This window comes from Elgaria multicarinata, chromosome 6 (genome assembly GCF_023053635.1).
Source record: "Elgaria multicarinata webbii isolate HBS135686 ecotype San Diego chromosome 6, rElgMul1.1.pri, whole genome shotgun sequence".
NCBI lineage: Eukaryota > Metazoa > Chordata > Lepidosauria > Squamata > Anguidae > Elgaria > Elgaria multicarinata.
Window position 1 is genome coordinate 42,524,179 of NC_086176.1, and position 15,451 is coordinate 42,539,629.

Here is a 15,451-nt window from a genome sequence, read left to right on the forward strand (position 1 = left end):
ACACATATTTCCGATGGTCTTAGGAAACTGTATTGACTGAACTATGTCATGTATCATCTTTTGTATTAAAGCTATTGTTATATATTATTTTCATTAGCAAACCATCCCATGACAATGGATCGTGTAGAGAAGAACAAAAATAATTTTATGGTTGGGGGTCACCACAACATGAGGAACTGTATTAAAGGGTCGCGGCATTAGGAAGGTTGAGAACCACTGATCTAGGGGATACTCCCCACATGACATAATAAACTGTGGTATGGATTACAATCAGCGTTGAGTTGAGTATTAGTCCATGCTGAGTTGACTCACTCATCCCCTGTCCTCTCTCCCCGTTTAGTCCTCCCACTAGCATCCCAACAGCTATTGCTGCCGGAAAACCATCCTGCCAATTAGACTACAGCAGAAGCAGCCACTCTGACCACTCTTGCCTTGCAACTTGGTGATCAACAAAATAACCAATGGTGCCCGCCACACATGATAACCAACGGTGGTTCAAATAGCCAGCTCTGCATAGCATTGGTTCTTTGCATAGGTTAAATAACCAAATAACCAACAATTTGTTAAAAAAAAAACCCTCCACACAAACATTGACTATTTAAACCATCATTGGTTATTGTGTTGTCTGAACCCAGCAACCATGACTGTATCTCAAATACAACTGAAATGTTTGTAATATACCTTCATGTGCGCCAATGACATTGCAAACTTTCCACAGCCAGGCTAAAACATTTTTTTCTCAACCAGGCATTTTAACTTGTGTTAAATTTAAGAATGTTTGTGACTTAATGGATTGTACACCACCATAGAATTTTAAACAGAAAGGGGGGCAGAATAAAGATGTTAACTTGACACTGTTAACTTTAACAGAATAAAGATGTTAACTTGACCTCTACCATAGCCCCTTAGTTGGTATCTAGTTATGGAAATCCTAAAAATGTTAGATAGAAGGCAGAATTGGCCAGTTCCTTTACCTCCCTCTTGTGCGTGGATGATGCCATTTGGGCTTTTTTTGCTACTATTCAACTTATCAACCATATTTTCAAAATAACAAACATCTGAAGGTCCAGGGAAGAGCCTATATATATTCTACTCAGTTCTTAAAGTGTCCTCATCCATTGTAACATTCACTCCTTCCAAAAAATAGATGGGACAACTGCTCTTCTGAGATGAAAATATGCATTCAAATTAGCTAAAAATTATTTAGGGGATGAGTCACAGAAAGCTTTAACTGTGTTTGCATAGAACACCATTAATGGTTTGCTGTAAAGAGCAACTGTTACTCCTGCAGAATGTCCACAGCTGTAGTTCAATATTATAACCGAGTTAGGGATGACATTGTCCAGTTCTGCAAAGCCTGACAACCTAATAAGCATATCATGGTAATTGTTTGCTAATTATGCAAATCTATCAGTTGCTTTGTGTCTGCTACTGACAACTTCATCAGAAAGTTGGAAGTATCATTTTAATTTAGCATTTGCTCATGCCAGGATTTGCTTATGCTTTCTCCTCAGACACTGCCAACACAAGAGTTTATTTTATTCGACCCAATTTACCAAATAAATATTTGGTACTACTACAAGTAATAAATATAAAGCTGCTTTTGAAATATTCTGTCATTCCAAATGATCAGCTAATTAATCTGAATTTAATCTACCTGCTGGCCATACTGTGCCATAGAAGGATATAATCGGCCATGTAACTGGGGATTTTTTGGATAAACAGCATATTCCATTCTAAATGTAGCTATCAGATTTTAAATAGCAGGGCTCTCTCTCTAAAAACAAATCCAAATACATGCTTAAGTAAACCTGTGAACAAGCATAAGGTCCTGGGTCTTGATGGTGGAAAGGGTATTAGAATAATTTGCACATTAATATTTCTTATATTTCTATACTGCCCAATAGCTGAAGCACTCTGCACAGGTAAGGTTATAATCCTGAGCATACTTACCTGGGAGTGAATCCCACTGAACTCAGTGGGGCATACTCTGAGTAGACAAGAATAAGATTATGCTGTAAGGCAGTGATTCAAAACATGCTCACTTCAAGTGCGTTTAGGATGAAGACAGTAGGCTGAATACCTGTGAACAAACAGGAGCACTCACAGAATGGCAGCTTAGAGGTGAAGCTCCAATATCCAAAACTAATAAAGGGGTACAGCTCAAGGTCCTGCCCCAATACAACAAGCAAATCAGGTATTCACAAAAGTCTTTCATATGACGCATGTTACAAGCATATGTCTGGTTACCCAACAAAAGTTTTGTCTCATTCAGTTACTCTCAGTGTATTAGCAATGTATTATACAGTTATCTTGCAATGGATTGCGGGTAGCCCCACTGCAAAGACATGGTTTTGTGCTTACACAAAATGTCCACACATCCAACCAACGCACATCACAAATTACGTGCATGGTTCTTTATTAATTCCTACCTCTAGATGTTTTCCATTTAGGAATTCTACAGTCTGTGAAGCCGCACCACAAATAGGCACCAAGGAATACCAGCTGATGATCTAGGCCATGCCCTCCCTATTCCATTAACAATCTGCTAATGCACAAATGAATGTCAATCTAGCAAATAGCCGTTAATTGCACAGGCAATGTGCACAGGAATTTCATAACGGATTAAAAAACAGGAAGGAAAATATGGGTGAGGCTTATTCAAGCCTATATGAAACATATTTTTAAACACTTTTTCAACGTAGAAAGTGTGAATCCTAAAATGCTGGAAACAATTCCAATGCTTAATACAGCACTATTCTTCAAAGCCTAGGATTTCATTGAAACACTCATAAGGAGCATTGGTCTCACAGGCTGTCATCCAATAAAACAGATGGGCCCGATGTGGAACGCAATCCCCCCTCCCTTTAAATGTAATTAGCATCTCCCTCTTAAGTGTAATTAGCCTCAGTAAGGAATACAGCTTTCACCTATTAATTCTGGATTTGTGCTTGGAGTTAGGAAAACTTTCCTCTCACAAACTATTAGCAGTGCTTTCATAAATAAACTAATTGTGAAATGGAAAAAACAGTATCTTCTAATGTCTGCAAAATTTTCCAACTAACAGAATTAATAAAGAGTTAATATTTTTAAGAGATGCTGGTTGAATAGCAAAGGGCTATCACCATATTTTTTTGTCTTTTCAAAGAACTGACACTGTACAACATGGGCAGGGAACTTATGCCACCCCCAATGATGTTGAGACTACAACTCCCATCATCCTTGACCACTGACCATGCTGGCTGGGACTGAAGTGAGTTGTAGTCCAACAACCTCTTGAGACCCACAGGTTCCCCAACCCTGATCACCTGTATGACAAGGTACTCAAATAGTTATATGGAGGTGATACAGTTAATATACCAAGTGCAATCTTCACAAAGTAGAAAGTACACTCTCAAACAGTGGCAGCTCCTCTAATAGGGTACACCCCATGCCAAACTGCTAATCTTCAAGGCAGTGAACCCAAACAAAGTGTAAAAGTGTTGATATATGAAATTCACAAACATACAAGACATGACGTTTTTATGGTGGTTTATTTAACACATTATTTACCCCCAGTGAACCATGGACTTGCGTATCTAAGAAGACAGCTAGCCTATAATATAGATAGAAGACAACTTGCACAGCAAAGATCATTCTTATCTCTACCAACACAGCTTGACAGAAAATGGAAAACCACAAAAACAAGCCAGGGCTCTGGAAGTAAACATCAATTGAAAAAAGGAAGAAAGAAAAGGGGTAGAGAGGGAGTCTGCTGTTGGTGTATTTACTTGGTTTATTATAAGATTAACACCACAGTCTGCATTGCATTAAGTGTACAAAAATTTAGAAAAAGCTTTTCTTAATTTTCCTTTTTTTTTTCTTTTCCCCTCTCCACGCTTCATGGCAATGTTTTCTAACTCCAAATGTTTTTAGAGACTGAAAAGGAACAGTTAATGCAAAACTATTCCATTCTCCAAGACTGATTACAAGTTTATGATATAATATTGTAATCACATTTACATTTTCCATTCCATCAAGGACACCACATTTTGAAACTTTTCAATAGAAAAATGTTAAATGTTCACTTTGGAACTGTGAATTTACAAATTAAATGTCTAAACTACCTTTTAATATGCGTATCACGATTTTTGATGTACAATGATGTGAAATTAAATTGTCAAAAACCACCTCAGTATATGCATAAAGAGAACGTAGGAGCCAATTTCAATCAAACCAAAGGCCTAACTCATCCAACATTCAGTTTGTAACCAAATATCCATGGGAATCCCACAACAGGACATGAAATTAATATCAGCCTCCCACTTGTGTTTTCAACAACTGGCACAGACAGGCACAGCACCACTGACACTGGAGGCAATATATGTCCATGATGACTAGCAGGCATTGATAGCCTTATCCTCTATGAATTTGTCAACTAGATGTGCGGGCATCTTTATATTTGTGTTAGCCATTGCACACTGTGGAAACACAAAACCAACCTAGAATCACATGCTCAGTTCCAACACACATGTTCTTCTTGCCTAAGAATCAAACAATCCAGGCACCAGGAGGCCATGCTTGCCTAACCTCTTCTCAAAAATTCAGAGGAAGAGAGATTATCCAGACTCTTTAGGCTGCTTATTTCCTTGTGGTTATCCGATAAGGGAGTTGTTTCTTATCTTTATTACCCTAAAACAGGGGTGGGCAAACTCCGCCCCTCCAGATGTTTTGGCCTACAACTCCAATCATCCCTTGCTACTGGTTATGCTGGCTAGGGTTGATGGGAGCTATAGGTCCAAAACCGCTGGCGGGCCACAAGTTGCCTACTTTTGCCCTAAAACTACCCAATATTTTAAAAAGTTTCAAAAGAGTAGAGACGCAATCCTCCGGTTTTCAAAAAACAGCATTGCCACAGCAGTCACTATCCCAGCAGTTATCCACTATAAAGGGCCCTTTATAGGGAATTTTGATAAAGTAGCTCACAAAGACTTTGGCCAGTGATGCAAAAGAAATTCAGCCATTTTCACATCCAAACCAAACAACCACGTATTTGCTCATTTATCATCAGAGTATGATTTCAGTAGAGCTTAATTTGTTAAAGCAAATACAGTGTCAGAATGGAGTTACTGTTTGTTCTTGGTTCCTCCAGTAAACAAACAAAACTAAACATTAACTGGGTGGAAAAAGTTAATGATTCGGAGTCTTTTTCCAGAAGGTTTAAAGTACATTTATAAGCATGCATACATCTACAGTACCTTATTTAAGCAAGAGAAGTAACATACAGGCATATTAGCTCAAACAAATATTACTGGGTCAGTGATGGACTAAAACAAATTATAATGGATCTCTGCAATTACTAGTACCCCCACAATTTCTAATGCTGACTGAAGCTTCTAGAGCTGAAAATGAGCCAGGGCATGTCCTTCCTCTTCAACCCATCAAGCTTTACAGGTGGCATGAGACAGCTGCATTAGGGAAGGGAAACAGAAAAGCCCTAATGTGTGCCCCTCAACCCTCTCTTTGGATCCTGCTCTATATTTATAGCAACTGATACAAATATCAACACATTACGAATTCAATGGATGTAACTGCTTATTTATTTCACATTAATCATGATTAATAAAACAAGCCCAGCTACAGGCCAAATGTAATGATCTCTTAGCAACAAAGAAAAATATGAATAATATGCTGAACTTCCCCAAACATTGGGGTGTGTGTGTGTGTGTGTGTATGTGTGCAGGGAAGCCATTTAGCAAAAAAAAAAAAAAAGCCTTCTTTTGCCACAAGCTTCCTACCACAACAGCAAGATTCTCAATTTATTTGTTAAGCTTGCATGCCAAGTGAAGCCAAAGGAGAAAGAGACTCTGACTGGTTTCAGAAGACACTCTGCAGCTCATCATGGGTTATTTAACCCAAGATGAGTTGTGGCATCCACAGGCTCAATTTACATAGGCAACCCTATGTAAATGCAGAGGTTGTTGTGTCCTGCAAACCCAGTGAGCATAGCTTATGCAAGGGTTAAACAACTGTCGCATAACCCTAAAGGAGACCATGGGTTCAGAACATCAGGCAACGTGGATACATGTTCCAATGACAGCCCAGGTAGTGGGACTTGTAAACCTTACAGTGGCTATATCCAATGGGGGAGCTTAAAAAACTAGCCCTAACTGTAAAAGGGATGAGTGATCTAGTAAAAAGATGAGGAGTCTCAAGTTTCATTTTTTTAAAAAACCTTGGAACAATTTATGCTCCAAATCCATGCCAGTGGTCGCTCCTGGAGACTACCCCTAAATGCCTTGGGGCATTTAGAGGTGATGATTGCATCAGGGATAGAAATTTGGACAAGCCAAATTTGAACAAACCACTTTTGAATACACCAAGGCAGGATTTGGACAACCTAATACAGGATTATGAATTGCTGGACTCTTGGAGGGATCACACCCCAGAGAAAAGGACTACACATACTTCTCTCCAAGACACCATACTCACACACGCATTGACTACATTCTACTTTCTAGGGGCCTATGTGGTTCCATAATGGACTCAGTGATTGGAAGCTTGAGATTCCATAGGCCTATCATAACCACACTTAATACCTACAGGCAACAGCCTACTATTTACACATGGAGGTTTAACCCACTCATTTTAATGAGGCAAGATACTGCTGAGAAGGTGTGGGAAGATATACAGCAATACTTCCAATAGAATAGGCCGGGAGATGCAACACAAGCCACCATCTGGGTTGCCATGAAGGCAGCAATCCATGGTCCTGTTTAGGCTAGATGGCAGCTGTTAGCAGAACTAATGAAGCCAGACATAAGCAACTGGAAGTAGAGGTGGCCAAATAAAAACAGCTTCATGCAAAAAAAGAAAAAAGGGGGGGAAATGCTCTACTAGTACATAAATGGATCTTCTAAGGAATAAAAAAGAGCTGGAGGTGCTAGAAGTACATAAGATTGCTACTCAACCCGTTTTTGCAACAAAAATATTATGAATTTGGAAATAAAAGTTTCAGAGGTCTTACAAATGCCCTAACAAAAAGGCTAGAAACAGAACCATAGCACTTCAAAATGGGAAGGGGTGTATAGTGCACTCCAGAAAGGAAGTTTGTAAAACAAAACAAAAAATCCCACTAAATTTTACAAAACTCTCAAAGCATCAGAGAACCCACAGAGGAGGAGAAATAAAAAAATATCTAGATAAAGTAAGGCTCAAGCCAGTAAATGAATAACACTGTAATAGATTGAATCAAGGCATTACTGAGGAGAAAATACTACAATCCATAGCAAGACTCAAAAATAACAAATCTCCAGGTGTAGATGGCTTTACTGATGACTTCGAACAAAAAAATTAAGCAAGAGCTGATACCTCACTTTGTAACCCTATTTAATCACGTACTAGCTGGCAATCCCAAAACATGGAGAGAATCTCTTATTAAAGTGATCTTAAAAGCAGGGAAAGACCCCCAAATCAGGACATGAAGCTTTTTACATCAATCCTAGCAAATAGGATCAATGGCTCCATAATGCAATACATCAATCAAGACCAAGCAGGCTTAATGCTGAGTAGACAACTGATCCAATCCAATGGCTTCTTAATGTCATCCATCTTGGATGACATTAAGACAGACAGCGTGTGGACCTGACATTGGATGCCTGCAAGGTCTCTGTTCACGTAGAATGGCCTTTCTTAATAAGTTTGCTCAGCAAAATGCAAATGGGGGGATGGACTTGTGAATGCCATATGCGTGTTATATCAATAATCTAATGCAACTATCAAGGTCAATGTGCTAGAAGTACTGCCATAAAGCTTCATCGAAGGACTAAGTAGGAGTGCGCCCTCTCTCCACTTTTATTTGCCCTCTCCTTAGAACCCGTGGCAAAGGCATTGAGAGACAATCTCTCTAAAAAGGGGGTGGAGGTGAGCAACTCCTGCCATCTTCTCAATATGTTTGCAGATAATGCTGCCCTTACTGATCCTATGACAGCAATCTCACAGGTCCAGAAATAACTACAAGCATGAGGAGATGGTGGGATTCAAAATGAATTATACTAAATCAGAACTTTGCTTTAATATCTCTCCAGGAGATATCTCTCCAAATCTGTGTTCTGTCAGGCTTTGCTCTAATCTACAAATCATTGAAATTCTTGGGTGTGACTATCTATGAGAACCTATCCAAACGAAAGCAGCTTAACTTTAGCCCAGTCCTGCCCCAGATTAAACTTGACCTGAAAAGGTGTGGGGGGGGACTTGGCTGGCCGCAATTAAGATGAGCTTGTTACCAAAATTTTCTTTCTTGTTCCTAGTGCTGCCACTAGAAATTTTTGATAAGGATCTATGTGGCTGGAAGAAAATATCTGATATCTTCATACATAAGAGAAAGCAAGCAAGGCTCAGGAAAGATGTACTATACAAAAATGTAAAACAGGGTAGACTGGAGCTCCCTAATATCCGTAAATACTATGAGGCATTCCAGTTAAAGCAAATTATTATGCTCATCCAGAGAGCTGTAGATCACTTTTTGGCCCAAATGGAACTAAGCACTCCTAGTAAATTTTCATGGAGAAGTGTTCCCTTTCTCCTAAATGCTCTCTTAACAAGGAAGTTAAGCACTTGACCAATCCATTCTGCACTTGTATGGAAATGGAGGTGTACAAAACTGGTGCCTTATATGTCCCACTCCCGGACCACTCCTCCTTCTATAGCCAAGAAAAAAGGATGCATTTCAAAAACTGGGAAGCAAAACACTTATATCTAACTTGTAGGTAAATAAGCACCCACTAACTATAGATCAATTGAAAGGTAAGTTGCAGGAAGTACCAGCTGATTGGCTACAACTACACCCCATTGCTTATTATCCTGAAAACAATTTGGAAAGTAGACACTGGTGCTTAAATTAATTCATAGGTAGTATATTATACCACAAAGAGTTTCACAAATAGCAGATATGACATCCACTGGAATGTTGAAGAGGTTACGGCTATAATGGTGCCTATACCCCCTGTGGTAGTTGTGCTCCTTAGCAGAGATGTTTTGAGATAACATCTTTAAAGAAATTTCAGCAAGTACTGAACAACGGATTCCCAAATGATCCAAAAATAGCCTTGTTGATTATTTCTGAAAAAATGTATAAAAAGCAATGCAACACAAGGACCTAATTTTGTTTGGTGGCAGCAAATTAGTTTCTGAAAGACACTAGAAAAATAGTACAGTAATTTCAATTAAAGTTTGATAGCAGAAGGGTTGGCACACAGCCACTGCTAAGCTAACATACCAACCTAGGCTTCTGAAAGAACAAACAACCCAAATACATAATCCATGATTTGGCACCCTTTTATTTCTCTCACAAACGTATCAGAAAACAGGTGCACACCACCTGTCATTTATGTACATGTCTGGAAAATGTAATCATTACTTCAATTCGAATTGGTAATCTAAGTATACTAATACTGCTATGTTGTAGCTGTGCTGTTGTAGTTAGTTTATTGCTGAAATCTGTAACAAAAAATGAGAACTACTTCCTGTTCTAATTAATTTATTGCATTTATATTCCAGCTTTTTTCCTCCAAGGAACCCAAGGTGGTGTACATAATCATCCTCCTCTCCATTTTATCCTCATAACAACAACCCTGTGAGATAGGTTGGGCTGAGAGTCTGTGACTGGCCCAAGGCCACCCAGTAGGTTTCCACAGCCGAGTGGGGACTAGAATCTGGATCTCCTGACTCCCAAAGCTCTACAGAGGTAGTTATCTAGGCTTAAATTAAACCTTATGTTTGGCTGTGTACACAGGAATTGGGGGTTGACACCTTGTATGTAGTGTGAGGAAAACTTGGGATTCAAATCTCTTGTCCATTATGAAGCTCACTAGCTTGTCTCAAGCTGGTCACCATCTCCATGGGTTAGCTCACATATTCCACTTTGAGCTCCTTAGAGAAAGGGGAGCATGAAAATGTAAGTAACCTAGGAGCATCCCACCTGTTATATGCAAACACGTGCAAGTCCCAACAGCCATTTAAAAGCAGGAACAAGAGATAAAAATGCAGCTCCAACCTGGAGGAAGAAAGAGAACCTGGACATACATGACTGCAGATTCAAGCTGAGAGGGAATTTAGCGGGCAACAAGGGAAGTATCAAGCCACAAGAAATCCTCCACTCAAAACTGCACCTTCTTAAACCTGTTTTTCAATGAAAAATGTTATAAGGATTGCCTCAAACACATTTGCATGTAACAAGTAATTTGCCCCTTAGTCCTTACATTGGAAGACTAGATGAACACTACGTTCAGATATTGACAACACTGAAAAAGCAGACCATTTCCTGTTGCATGGTTACAGTACAGGGTCTATCTGTTCCTTCAGGAACACAGCAAAAGATGACCATCAAGCGTACAAAACCCTGTGATCACAGATGTCCAACTTTTTTTTTTAATAGAAAGCCATGTGCTGAAGTGGATTTGCTATTTTATTATTCTCGCCTCCACCCTAAAGCTTTGTTGTGCAAGTTTAACCCTTCTTCAGTTCTCCTACAAATTGCAACAGTAAAACATAACCACAAGGACCAGTTTCTGCAATTCTCTGAACTCAGTAACTTTTTTTTACTACTTTAAACTGCTTAATTGCAAGGGACCATTTTTTCCTCCAGCTTCTTACTTTTCAAGAATACTGTACTGCTGAAAAACAGCAAATGAAATTGAAAGCAGGTGTATAAGATACAAAACACCAGCACTATTTTGCTAACAGATTACCAGCATTATGTGATCACTACTAGAAAAACTACCAGAAGCATTATTTTGATGGAGGTCTTTTTCACACACAATGTCAATCATACCATTTACTTCTGAGGCTGTTCCTTTTAACATTCCCATTATCAGGGTCTGTCAGGACTGTCGGCTACAGCAAGTCTCAAGACAGGATATTTCCATGACACTGAGCTGGAGCACTGCTTTTTCCCTTCCATATCATGAACCTTAAGGGCATTCCACTCCACTTCTTTGAGTGTGGGAGAGAGCTAGTTCAGTTCCCTCCTCTATTTATTTCCTCTTTCTGCCTGCATTTGTGCAACAAAGTATCTCCAGTATTATGCTTCAGTCTTAGACCTGGTTCACACTGAGATGGTGAACTTGTGCCTTGGGATAAATCACTTCAGAGCGAGTATTTCCCTCCACATGGAAGGAGAAGGAATCTACAGCCCAGCCTTTTCCCTGACATCTTGTTTCAATGTGCAAAGGTGTTGTTGTTTTTCTGGCACAAAGGAGCAGTCAGTTATATGAGCCCTCTGACATGCACTCTTTGCCTGCACTCTGGTTTAGCCCAGATGTTGTCTGCCACCACAGAGGATCTACTTAAAGATCTCAGAAGAATGCTGCCACTTGCTGTTTCAAGGACTTGGGGGAAGGATTAGCTTTGGGGAACACACACCCTCAGCTCAATTCCTCCCTCCCACACCCCACCCCGACATCCAGTTAATCTCCTCTGCCCAGGCGTTTCCTTACTGCTGTCTCCCCACAGTCCAGCTAAGGAGATCAAGACGCAGAAGCAGGCTTCCATATGCTTATTGCTTACTGGTTCTAAATTAGATAAGCATCAAAACCACAGTGCAGATGCTGTCTCTCTGAATTTCACTGCTTTCAATAGAATATGCCTCTACAAGAGGGTGAATCTGAGGTATCTTGTTGAAGAGAAGTATTGGTGTGGGTTCATCCATGAGAAAAAACCGGACTCCCTTCTGCTAAATTTCAGATTAAAGAGAAGCAAGGTGACTAGCTACCAGCCAGCTAAGAGCTAATGTCCCATACCATCACTGAACACTGGAGACAGGTGGAAGACAGTATGAGGGCAGCAGACATATACAAGCCATCCATTCTCACCGTTTGGGGGTGGGGATATTACCAGGTCATCATTTGGGACCAGCTGAGTGAGGAAACTTCCCTTCTTTTCTTCTGACTGCATCCTGACTGAACCTGCTCTCTGAACACTACACCTGGTACCCATCTCAGCCATTTAAAGCCAGAACTGCAAGCTGCCATAGCATTGTACTTTTCCCATCAGCCTTCTCTTATGAAGGGACAATAGCCTTTTAAAGAGGAGAGTTCACCCACACACATGGCTGTCATGCTCCACCATAAATGCAACCTCATGGCACTACACCAGCTTTTTTATGTGAAATGGCACCTTGTATTTTAATCATCTGCCTTCTCACTTTAAAGGCAAAAGGCAAAAAGATACCTGTGTTAACACATACTCTCTGCTATGACAGCTACTGATGCTAGCAACGGAGGAAGAAAAGGAAAAGAATTGGCAGGTGGAGGAGATAGCGACCAATTTAAAAGGCTGCAGTAGCTGCTGTGTCAGAATACACTTCTGGAGCTAGGCAGACTTGGCTTACAAGTCAGACAAGAGTAAACATAAGCACAGACAACACCAATCAACAGGCTGTTCCTCTAGCTTAAACAGAAAGGGCACTGAACTCATTTTGGCTATCTGTCTTTACAAGAGATATACCTTCTTTGAGTTATGAAAGAAATGGCATCTGGAACTATAACCCTATGAACAATTATCTAGGAAGAAGGACCACTAAAGTGGGACTTACTCCCCAGTATGCAGAGTCAAGCGCCACTCCTAATTTCTAATCTTTATAGAGAAAAGGAGAGCCTTGCAGTTCCCCATAACAAAGAATTCAATGGCTACCCTTTTAGGATTTCAAAACAAGGAAAGCCAGGCGGGGGTGGGGGGGAATAAATGGTAAGTTTTTCCTTTTAAGTTCATAGAAATTACTGGAGCACCTTCTATAGCTATCTTTCAATGATACCACATAATTTTACCTGGAATTTTAATGACTTAATTTCTATGCAACTGAATTAGAAAATCCCCTCTGATTTTAGGCTCTCCTGTATTTCTTCAAGCTGACAAATTTAGAGCAAAGGGAAATTCCACTATTTCCCTAGCCAACACATTCTAATACTTTCAAGAATTAGAAAGCTTTCCCCCTATTTAATTAAGATGCAACTTTAAAAAGTACTACTTTAGTGCTTTCTAACTTTCCAGGTTCTTGTGATTCACTCCAATGGATTTTACGCTGCCACCATTAGCATGTGTTTACTGTTGCTTTCACTTCCCTTGCTCTGCTGTTGACTGTAAGCCCCTTAGGATAGGGGCCTGCCAAACCTCTTCTTTGTTAACATGCCACGAACATAGATGGTAAATTATAAATTAAATTTAAAAAGCAACAGCAGCACCAGACCCTGTGATCCTACTCAGACTATTTCTCCATCTTCCCCTACACAGAAGTGCCCACTACTCAGAATGTCACTTTCTACAAGTTTTCCTGCTTCCAGGATTTATTGAAGAAGAGACACATTTCTTTAAACTGACATTTCCTACATACACTTGCACTGTTCTCCACAGGCTCCAGATCAGCTTCTGCTCAAATTAACCATTTTTTGTGTGGAATCAACCAACTCAAATATATGGACTGCTACAACTTTATTGCTTTGTTGGAAGTGAGAAGTACAGCCAAAGAGCAAGCTCCAGGCACATCTGCTCTTCGGATGCCAGGATTACAGCAGGACTGTTCTGTACCCTTCCAGTTACGAAGCGGACATTTGGAGGGCATCCAGTTGGTACTTGCTGACTTCAGCCTCTTGAACTCAACTCCCTCCTGTCATTTAATGCCCTAGCTTGCATGAGTATGGAGTATGGGGAGGGCATATGGCTCAGTGTGATAGAGCTTGTGCTTTGCATGCAGAAGGTCCCAGGTTCAATCCCTGGCTTCTCCAGGTAGGGCAAAGAAAGAATCCTACCTGAAACCCCAGAAAGCTGCTGACAGTCAGTGTTGACAATACTGGACTAGATGGACCAATGGTCTGACTCAGTATAAGGCAGCTTCCCATGTCCTATGTTCCTATGTTATTGAATCATAGGTTGTCATTACAGGTGAACTCTGCACTACAGGTTAACTATGTTTTATTAACTATGAACTACCCAGGAATAGAACCCAAGGTTTGTTCTTGGGTTGGGAAATCTGGGTAGATTGTGGTTAACAACCCATAGTTAAAGCATAGTGTAGGGTTTACATATAATGTCAAGCCAAAATTCAATGACAACCGATACTCAACCCGTACTGTGGGTTGTTGTTACTTGTGAACCAGGCCAATGAAAAGAGCACAAAGTCATGTATTTTTCTACTATACCATAGATAATAAGAATACTGGGAAAGGTTCAAATATTATTTAAAACACTTGTAAGACCACTACGAGTTGCACAGACACGTTATAACAGAAGTATGTCTTATTCCATATGAAACAGAACCCATCCAAGTGCATTTCCATGGACATGCTGAAAATATATTGCTATTAGTTACTTATTTTGATTAATTATTTCTACTAATGAGAATGTTATGACATTTTAGGGTGCAGTCCTATACATGTTTACACTGAAAAGTCTTACAACTGCCAGGATATCCCAGCTGGCTGAGGGCTGCTGGTATTTGTAGGATAAAAAAACATGTATGATATGCCTATGGCCATACTACCTTGAAGACACCCGATCTCGTCTGATCTTGGAAGCTAAGCAGGGTCAGGCCTGATTAGTACTTGGAACATGTATGATGTAGTTTTGCTTGTCCTCAAGCAATAAACCTAGTCTTACATGCTTCCATCCTCTACAAAAGATACAGAAGCTTGGCCTCCAATGAACACCTGGTGGAAATGCCAAAGCCAGGGAACAATCTCTGCAAATATCTTTCTATATCTGTTTGGCAAAAAAATCAGGTAGGCGATAATCACCCATTCCTTCCTCTGGCAAGCTGTTTTTGAACTTAAGTTTGCAAATTTACATTGTGTAACACTGTTCTAAAAGAGAACCCATCAGCAACTATTTGACAGAACAAACTTAATAAGGATTTTTTCCCCAATTAAAATAGGGACTGAAAATAATATTTGTTAGGAGACAGTGTGCATGGTTGGGTGGCCTACTCTAACTGTTCTAACTTAAAATGATTTCATTGAAAATAGGGAGAGCTTGTATACACCACCACTTCTAATAGCTACAACGCTAAGAGATGAATATATCATTGCAAAACTATCACTTTCCATATTACCTCAAACCATACATTTCAGCGGAGGCAATTTAAATGCTAAACACTAAAGTCAAAAGTTACCAAGTATTATGCGTCTCATGTGAATCCCAGTGAATGTGGTGGAAAGTGAAGCTACACCTTCAGCTGGCTTAGCAACATGTGAATGTGACATCCTACAAAAGAAAGGATCTGTTGAAAGTCTTATGATATGGCACACAGGTTAACCATACAAAGTGGGGAAAGAAATTATTATTATTATTATTATTATTATTATTTATTTATATAGCACCATCAATGTACATGGTGCTGTACAGAGTAAAACAGTAAATAGCAAGACTCTGCCGCACAGGCTTACAATCTAATAAAATCATAGTAAAACAATAAGGAGGGGAA

General features: G+C 39.8%; 1 protein-coding gene across 4 annotated transcripts in view; it reads right to left on the minus strand.

Moving 5' to 3' along the window:
* JAK2 (Janus kinase 2) overlaps nucleotides 1–15,451 on the minus strand; it is an 88,794-nt gene that overhangs the window by 61,234 nt on the left and 12,109 nt on the right. The window contains exon 3 of one of the 4 annotated variants that reach the window (XM_063129280.1): nucleotides 15,140–15,231. The exons of the other annotated variants lie outside the window; for them this stretch is intronic. The gene's annotated coding sequence lies outside the window, so the exon portion shown is untranslated. The remainder of the gene's footprint in view (nucleotides 1–15,139; nucleotides 15,232–15,451) is intronic. 4 annotated transcript variants of the gene reach the window in all.